Below are 9,445 nucleotides of genomic sequence, written 5' to 3' on the forward strand. Positions count from 1 at the left end.
TCTTGATGCCTTGAAGTTCCGGCATGGACTAGCTTTTGTTTATTTTAGCTTCTTAGAATACTCCTAGTTTAGTAATTTGATCATAGATGTTCTTGTGGTGATGACTTCCAGATTTTGGGGAATAATAGATGTTGAATTTTATAAGTTATTTAATCGATTTTCATTAATGAGTTTTAAGTCTTCCGCATTATATTTTGTTATTTATGGTTGAAATGTTGGGGATTAGATTTGTTGGTTCGCTCACATAGTAGGATAAGTGTGGGTGCCAGTCGCGGCCCGTTTTGGGTCGTGACACACTACTTATCTCTTCCATCCTTTTAATATTCAAAAGAAATTTTGAAAAAAAACTTTAGGGATGTGGTAAGTGATACATTTAGGAGGTGTGATAACAAAGAGCAAATATGTTGGCATATTTTACAAAACATGATAAATAAGCATAACCTTCACTCCAAAATATAACAATTTACCCTTCCAAACACATAACTTAATCCAAATTTTCTTAATCAAATCAACAAAGTCATTTTTCCTTTCTTTTTTGCATGCCCTACATGAGAACCATGATAATATAAAAGGAAACTTACCTCTCAATAAACTAGTGTTTTCTTCTTCTACCTTCATTGATTAAGTACCAACTTACTAAACATATATAAATAGAATTTTCTCCTGATTTATCTTCTACGCTAATTGATTTTCATATTCCTACAACATCTCATTATCAATAAAAAGATAAATCCTTTATGCTGATGCAAAGATAATAGTATCATCTGCATACGCAAGTTTATTTATCTTGTCACTTTATTTAGTCATTCCTAAACCATGAAATTCATTGTTGTAGAACAACTAATTCAAGGTTGTGGATAGAACTTTCAACTAATATTATAAACAAAACGGGTGAGAGGGGATCCCCTTTGTTAACCCCCCTTAATGAATGGAAATATTTTGAGCTTTTCCGTTTATAAGAATAGATTATCAATTATTAGCCACAATTCTCCAAATCAAATCAAGAACTGACTCATCATATCCCAATTTGAGAAAAAAAATATAATTCAGAATTTTCAATTCACTCTATCGTATGTGTCTTAGATTAATCACCACATTCTCGAGTTTTCCATCTTCCTTATTGTCAGTAATAATTTCTTGAGCTTGAAGCACATTCTCTATAATATTTCTACCCTTCACAATCTAGATTGGTTATGAATGATGTGCCTTTAATTAAAGCATTTTCACTGTTAGGAATTTTGGTTGGAGATACTGTACAGAAGAAAGTCTTCACTTACGTATGTCTCAATAAATTGGCCTTGAAAATTTTTTCAAAGCCTCTGTAATAATATCATCATCTCCTTTTGCCCAGAAACCATCAGGTTTCATGATTCTCTTCAGGTATAGTCTCTTCTTCTTTCCTTTACCAAACAATGAATGAACTTAGTGTTCTTATCCCCCCCCCCCACTCAGTATGCTATCTGAAGGATGCCCCTTTGTCTCCAAAATTCCACCTCATTTTTCAAATATAATTTATATTTAGCCTTACGCACGTTGTAGAAACTTGCTCTTGGATGTAGAAGGGTCCTCTTCAAAAAACTTTCTTTTAGTTTAACAACCTCCTCACTTATAAGTAGATGTTTGAATATATGATCAAACTTGTTCTTACTCCATTTAGAGAAACCTAACTTGGTATCCTTCAATATCCAATTGCATTGCAAAAAGACATCTATGGAAACTTCAACTTCACAATTCTTTTGTACTACTTTTTCAAAATCAACACTCTCGGACCAAAGTCTTAAAAACCTAAATAGTTTGACAAAATTTAGTCTAAGCCTCCACATGTAATGAATAAAGGAACATGATCAGACCACGTTCTAGACAAATTTCGCATATCCACCTTACCAAACATATCATGTAAAATGAAAAATACATCTACTCGTAAAATAAAATCTACATCTACTCTACCATTTTATTATGTAAAAGGAGTGCTATTAAACAGTAAATCAAACAGCTCACAAGAATTGATGCAAAAAACAAAGTCCTCATATTCTTGTGAGTAAATAGGAAGTCGACCAATCTTCTCTTCAACACACAAAACACTATTAACGTCTCCACCTATAATCCAAGGCATTGAATAGTTCTAACCAATGTTTATTAGATATTCCCATAAGCTTAGTATCTCCAGTGCGTTACATTTAGCATAAACCATATTAACCAGTGACTGGTTACCATGAACTTAGTCTCTCCATAAAAATACTTCATTTGTTCCTTAAATTTCCAACACTAATTGCATTCTTTATTTCCCTCTCAATACACGTCCTCCAATTTAAAGATTGTAACTTAATCTTTTTTATGTCCTCCAAAATGTATGACTCATTTTAAGATGGTATTTTTGTAATGGCCTAACCTTCTAGTCATATTGTCCGCTCTTGGCATAACACACATTGCTTTAAAACTTGTCCTAGTTGGTAAGGTTCACATACATATATAGCCAACATCTTTTATGTAGGTTGGTCGATGTAAGACTTCTTGTATTAAGATGGGGTTCACATACACCCCCCTATGGACCCAACGTTCTCGCGGGGATTTGCTCTAGCATATGGAATTTACATAGATCTAACAATGAGATTCACCCTGCCTTATGGGGATTTGCCTAAACTAAATTGAATTCTAGCCCACATCGACAAGGCTAACACAAAAGTGGCTCCGATACTATTTCTACTGTCTTAGGCTACTAGTGATAATGTTATCTTGGGGCCTAGGCTCGCACGACTTTTAACATGTCACTAGTTGATAAGACCTTCTCACATATGAAGTCGTGTATCAGAGAAGAACCTAATTATTACTACTTCATGTAATCCTTCTTCCTATGAAATAACTTCTTGTTCTCCCTTTGTGAATTGAACCATGAAATCCTTATATACATATTGATTCATTTTTAATAGGATTTTTTTGTAAAATTCTGGAGATCTTGGTTTGTGGTTATTTGAGTAAAACAAGATGATTGTTCATTACAGTAAGGTTTTTGCTCTCTAACAACCAAAGGATGGGAAGAAATGTTTGAAAACATAACTACTGCTAAGTCTTTATCGAGATCGACCAAGGGTTAAGGTTCCTTTTGCACATATGATACTCTTTGAGGACCCTGTTAGGTTCATTATATAAAAAGTTTTTCAAGGGTAGTGTTCAGTTTCATAACTCACCGAGCCTACCCCTTGAGCGAGACTGGCACTCAAAAACTATTGTGAGCTCCAAGCTAGCCCTTGGTCTAGATAAACTCTTAACAGAAGACTTTAAACATTAATAAAAGAAATCAAATGCACTTAAATCAACTCTCTAAATATAACTTATATGTTTTAAGAATAAACATTCCGCTAGCCGAAGAGGCAACCTAAGTCTTAACATAAGCACCTGAAAATGAAAAGACTAATGAACTATAACTATCAGTCTATGAAGCATCTAAAACTACAAGGGATATCAGGGAAAGATCCCCGATCATCCTAGAAATTGAAACTACTAATTCAATATAAAGAGGGATCCTCCGGAAAGAAAAGATATTCACCAAATGACTCTAAATGCTCCACTAGATCAATGAGGCGTTGTATGTTGATCTTGGTTACATGTATCTACATCATAAAATGATAAAGATCAAATGACATTAATATATTGAATGTACTAGCATGCAAGGGAAAAAAATTAAATATGACATTATCTTGAACTGAATTCCGAAAGAAACACGTACCTCACCTTTACTCAACACATAGGCATTCAACCCAATGGACGAATAAATAACATTAAAAATGTAGTTTATATAAAGCATTTAAACAATAAGTAGAAACTCAATGTATTTAAAATACAATAAGAACTCAAATTATATATAATAAAGTATAATATGAATATTTTGGAGTTTCTCTAACAAAAAAGCATCACTATAGCTATGTGATAATACAATGTCTCGCCCACACTACTACAACTGTCCTGTAACTTGCATTGATATAAAATGCCAAAACTAAGTGGATCCACTAGTATGTTCTAAAAAACATTAAGGAATCATCTAAAAATTATCCCTTTTAACCCATGATGGCTACACGGTTCTCAATACAACTCCCAAAATATACACAACTTATATGTTTCAAAACATAATTCCTTCTCTGTGGTCTGAGATTATTACTCAAAAAATTATCTCTTAAAAGATATGGAACTCAAAACTACTTATGAAAGCTCATTGCAAAATAAGTGTTTCTTCTTATCTTAAATTTGAAAACATTTACTCTTTGGGAGTTATACACAATTTTAAAGAAATGAAGTCGGTTCTACTCTTTTTCAAACTCAATACTTAAGACATTAAAACAAGTTTAAAATAATTGTAAAAGAATTTTGAAAGACTATAGAAATCTCTTGACTTCACTCTTACCTCTACCTTGAATTTGGATTATGGATTCAAGGGTTATGATCTCATTTTATAAATGATATCTCGATTTTAAATCTACTTTAGAGTATAGAAAATAAGTAGATAAGATAGGTATGATATGACGAAACCTAAATGGAATGAAGTGGGAAAAGGTTGAGGAATTGGAAAACCTAGCGTATTGAGTGGCGTTTGGAAATAAACACGTACCTATACAATCTAGCTTGGGGAGCACTAAGTGGTGCGGCACCCCACATTCCAAACTACAAACACCTCATGCTGGCGCATTGAGTGGCGTGGTGCGTTATCCTCATGTCCATAGAGACTCTAAAAATTTTCTTGTTCAATTTAATAACTATATATATTCGATTGGTTTTCTTACCCAAGCACTTATATTTGAATGCCCAACGAAAGTATACAAGAAACTACTCAAAACAATCTTAAATCTCATCAAATCACCTAAAAGTCTCCTCGAAAGCTCAAAAATAAAGATTAAAATGAAACATCAATAAAACTGAAGCTAATTGGGTAATGAACATACCAAAATACCCGTCTAAAATCTGGGTGACTTTCCTTATTCAAACAACCCGACTTCAAACAGGCATATCTCTTTCATATGAACTAAAACATTAGCAAACTCTGTGCTGTGTGAAATATAATTCAAAGAACTTTCATTTGATATATTGTAGCCTACCTAAATCATCCTTTACTGAGAGTTATGCTCGCTTCAAGTTGATCCAAAACTCATAATTTACATAGATTGCCAACATTTCCAAATCTTATTATTTCAAAAAACGGTTTCTTTCGAATTCTAGTTCTTGCAAATAGAGAAGTGTTACAATATCTACCCTTTTGAAACATTCATCCTATAATGATATAAATATTAGTAGGCTAAGGGTGTAACATCTAATATTCAACTCAAAGACCTAACTATTAAGTTTAAATACAAGATGCCAACTTAAAAAAAATGACAAGAAAAGGATTAGTACCTTAGTTTGGAATTTCTTCCGACTTGCGGTTATATGCTTAAATTTTCTTCATCTCCACCTCAACTTCCCAAGTATCTTCCTCAACAAATTGATTTCGCTACAGAACCTTGATGGATGCAAATTCCTTAGTTTTGAACTTGCAAACCTGGCAATCTAGAATCAGAACAGGGATCTCCTCACAAGATAAGCTATCCCTAATAACAATATCATTAGTAGGTATGACGAGTGAGGTATCGCCCATACTCTTCGTCAACATGGGAATGAGAAATACTGGACGAACCACTACTAACTCTTATGCTAAATCTATCTCATAAGCTACATTGTCAATCCTCTTGGATATTATGTAAGGACTAATATATCGGTAACTAAGTTTCCCTTATTAACAAATCTCATAATACCCTTCATAGGTGAAACTTTCAAGTAAATTCAATCATCTACTTCAAACTCTAAGTGTCTTCCCCTAACATCTGTATAGGATTTCAGAAGGCTCTTCGTTGTGGTAACTACCTTCAAAAGGAAATAGGACAAAATAGATCTTCACATTAGTTTCTTGAGTTAATAACTTGAAAAATTAACGATAAAAAGTATCAAGGGCAGGTTTAAGTGTTTTTGAAGTCAAAGGTCAAGGAACACACAAAGACTTTTGGGAAACTAGTCTTCTGTGTGCTAGTATGCTCTTGCATGTTGTATGTGTTTTGGTGTGTTGTTTGGAGTCTAAAATAATAAAAGGTTACATTAGTACGTAGAAGGACCTATTTAGGGGTTAAACGTCCGGGTATGACTCCTCAAGAACTAACCTAGGTGTCCTTGAGGAGGACCTTAAGCTCAACCTCCAAAGCTGCCAAAATGGGGTGGCCTACTGCCAGTAGGTCATTTGACGTAGTGTCAACCCCCTCTATAGGTTAACTTAGCCTAGGGAACCTTAACTCCCATTTACAAGTCCATGAAAAAAATGACGACCTGTAGGATGATCCGTCTCACAATCTACGGTCCGTGAGTGGTGGCCATTGGTTAAGACCTGAAATCTACCCTAGCAACGACCAACCAAGGGGTAAATTGGTAAATTCACCCCACATTCCAATTAAGTCATGGATGATTATTTTTAGTGTTTTTAGGTATTTTAAGTATATTAAAACAATTAAATCCTCCCTTAGACTCTATCATCAAAATTAAACTCTTCCCTCCCAAATATATTCCCTCAAGAACATCATTAAAGGTGTAGGTAAAATTCAAACTAGGAGAAGAGATCTAAAGTGATTTCTTCACCAATTTTCTTGTACTTTATACTAATATGGCATGGTAATCTTTCATGCTGGAATAACCTCTCATTCAATGAGTCCAGTTTAAAGGTTTTCAAAAGTTAATTAATGATAAATTTCCCCAATTTTTGTCCTATGCATAGGTTCATTGTTAATATGTTTTCTAAGTCATGATATTGATTTATTAATGTTGAATCAAGGTTTTTAACATGATTTTAATGGAACTCCTTTAAGAACCCATGTTTTGTTCAAATCTCCTAAATTGTCTTAAAAATGGGGTTTGATGAATGTGATTGGATATTACTAGAATTGTGTTTATTCTATGTTGTATTATTGTTATGCCTAATTATTATGAATTTTTGGAGAATTGAGAAAGGGAGACCAGAGCTTGGATGAAGGTTAAGTTGACCTAAATTATTCTAATTCTTATTGAATTGATTTTGTGTGGTATGGTCCTTTTATGATGCTGGTTATATGAAATTCTTTATCACATATACACAATGAATGAATGAAGTTAATGAAAATGTAATGAATGTGAGTCTATTTAATGATTTTCTCAATTTAACTCTAATGAATGAATGGGGGACTTTGAGGTGGAGACTCTTCGTGAGTAGTGGTGTAGTGTCTAGTAACAACCTCTATATTCCTAAGAAATTTCCAATGAAATGAATTATAGGTTGGGACGGGTACTCTCCGTGAGTTGAGGTGTTGTACTTAGTATCAATCCCTTAACCTATAGATAATGAATATATAGGAAGTCCAAAACATCGCGGGGATTAATTCTAAGCACAGATAGTATATGAAGGGGATGGATACTCTCTGTGAGTAGAGGTGTAGCATCTATAATCAACCTTTGGAGATTGGTAATCTCTATGAGTTGAGATGCAGTACTTAGAAACAATCTACATAACCCTTAACTATGCGCCCGCATAGGCCTAGGTAGTGGTATTCCACGAAAAAGCTAAAAGAATGACCCTATCTTAGGTAAGTGGGGATTCCTCATCCGGTAAGGGTTAATACCGGGATTCCATGCTAAGCTCCCATGGTGTATATCGGTTAAAGCTTTCGCCCACAAAAGAATGTAGTGAACTAGGTCTTCCTAAGGGTATACTACTTAGGGTAGGTGGTGGAATGGGACGCCATCTATTCATTGAACAAGTAGGAATTTGTAGGGAGTCTTTGTATGTCCTTGTAATGTTAATGAATGAATGAGTTTGTATGTGATGTTAATGAAGTAAGTTGACTTTATGTATAATGTTTACGAAGCATGTTGGTCATATGTCTAATGTTAATGAAGGTTATGTGACGTGTTCAATGTGATGTGCCTAGTTTAGGGTGGTTCCAAAAGAGCACTAAGTGGGAGTAGTAGTATGAGATGCTACTTTCACATTGCAGTAGTGTAACTTAGAGTTATCCTAGGGAATGATCTTTATGTGAAGTTCTTAAATGCATGGATGTTTACTGTAGTATCTCTAGAAATTATTGTTGACTTTTGAGCTTTAATGGAAAGAAAGTATCCTTATTTTTGGTAGTCTTAAGGAACACACTACCTTGAAGTATCCTCATTCACAGATGTCTTAGCTTTCCTGTTTTGAAAATCCTCTCTAGATCGCAACTAACTCTCATTAACCTGTTGCACATGGATCATCATATTTGATGCCTTGCCCTCTTTACTTGACAGACGAGAGAACCCAAGAAAAAATAGACTCATCCTGCTCCTCAGGTCAGGAATAATCTCTGGAGTGTAACGGGAAAGTAGGGTAAACTTAAGGTTATACTCGTGTACACTCATAGAGTCCTTCTTAAGAGTAAGGAATTCTCTTACCTTTGTTTCTCTCAGTTACCGAGGAAAGAAACGCCCAAATAAGGACTCATCAACATATCCCAACTCAAAAGTGGTGCACCATAAGGTATACCTTTATTCCATTGGTCAAACCTGATTCTAGTGACACCCTTCAGTTGGTATGTAGCTAGTTCCACTCTCTCGGCATCAGTGACATGCATATTATAAAAAAACTTCAGAATGTCTTCAACATTTTTTCCTAAATCAACACTAACACTTGCACCTTTGAATCATGTAGAAATCATCCTCAAATACTCGTGGATCCGTGAAGTACTAACCACTTCTTGTCGAACCCCTCTGTGTTGCCCAACTTGATTGGTCACGGCTTGACTTTTGATTCTGATAGCTTTCTGAAATTCAGCGTTAGTGATCTCTCCTCTAGATTTCACTTTTGGTTCATTAGGTATCCCTTGTAGCTAAACAGTCTTCCTAGTGGGATGACCTCTCACAACTCTACGTGAAGGCGTGATTTGAAAGACACATGCTAGCACGACTTAAAAAGAAACATTCACAGCTATAAGATCTATTGCACAAACTGAGTATGAAAGAAGTGATAAATAGGATTCTACAGAAAAAACCTCATATACTCCCTAGGGCTATTGAACTCTGTGCTCTAATAACAATTTTATGATGCCCCGAGCCTACACCTTTGGAGGGACTAACAGTCGATAATCATTGTTGTCCCCAAGTAAACCCTTCGCCTGTCTAGACTATTAGTGGAAGACTTTAAGCATTAATTAAAGAAATAAAATATACTTAAATCAACTATCTCAAAAGAACTTAGAATGCTTCAAGAATAAACATTCATCATAAGAGGCAACCCAAGTCTTAAGATACAAATAGAAAATCGAAAGACTACAAAACTATAAATATCCATCTATGGAGCCTCTAATATAACGAGGGATGTAAGGATAAGACCCCAGATCATCCTAGCAACTGAAAATACTAAAATAATGTAAAAAGT

Source organism: Solanum pennellii, chromosome 1 (assembly GCF_001406875.1).
Source record: "Solanum pennellii chromosome 1, SPENNV200".
NCBI classification, from domain to species: Eukaryota; Viridiplantae; Streptophyta; class Magnoliopsida; order Solanales; family Solanaceae; genus Solanum; species Solanum pennellii.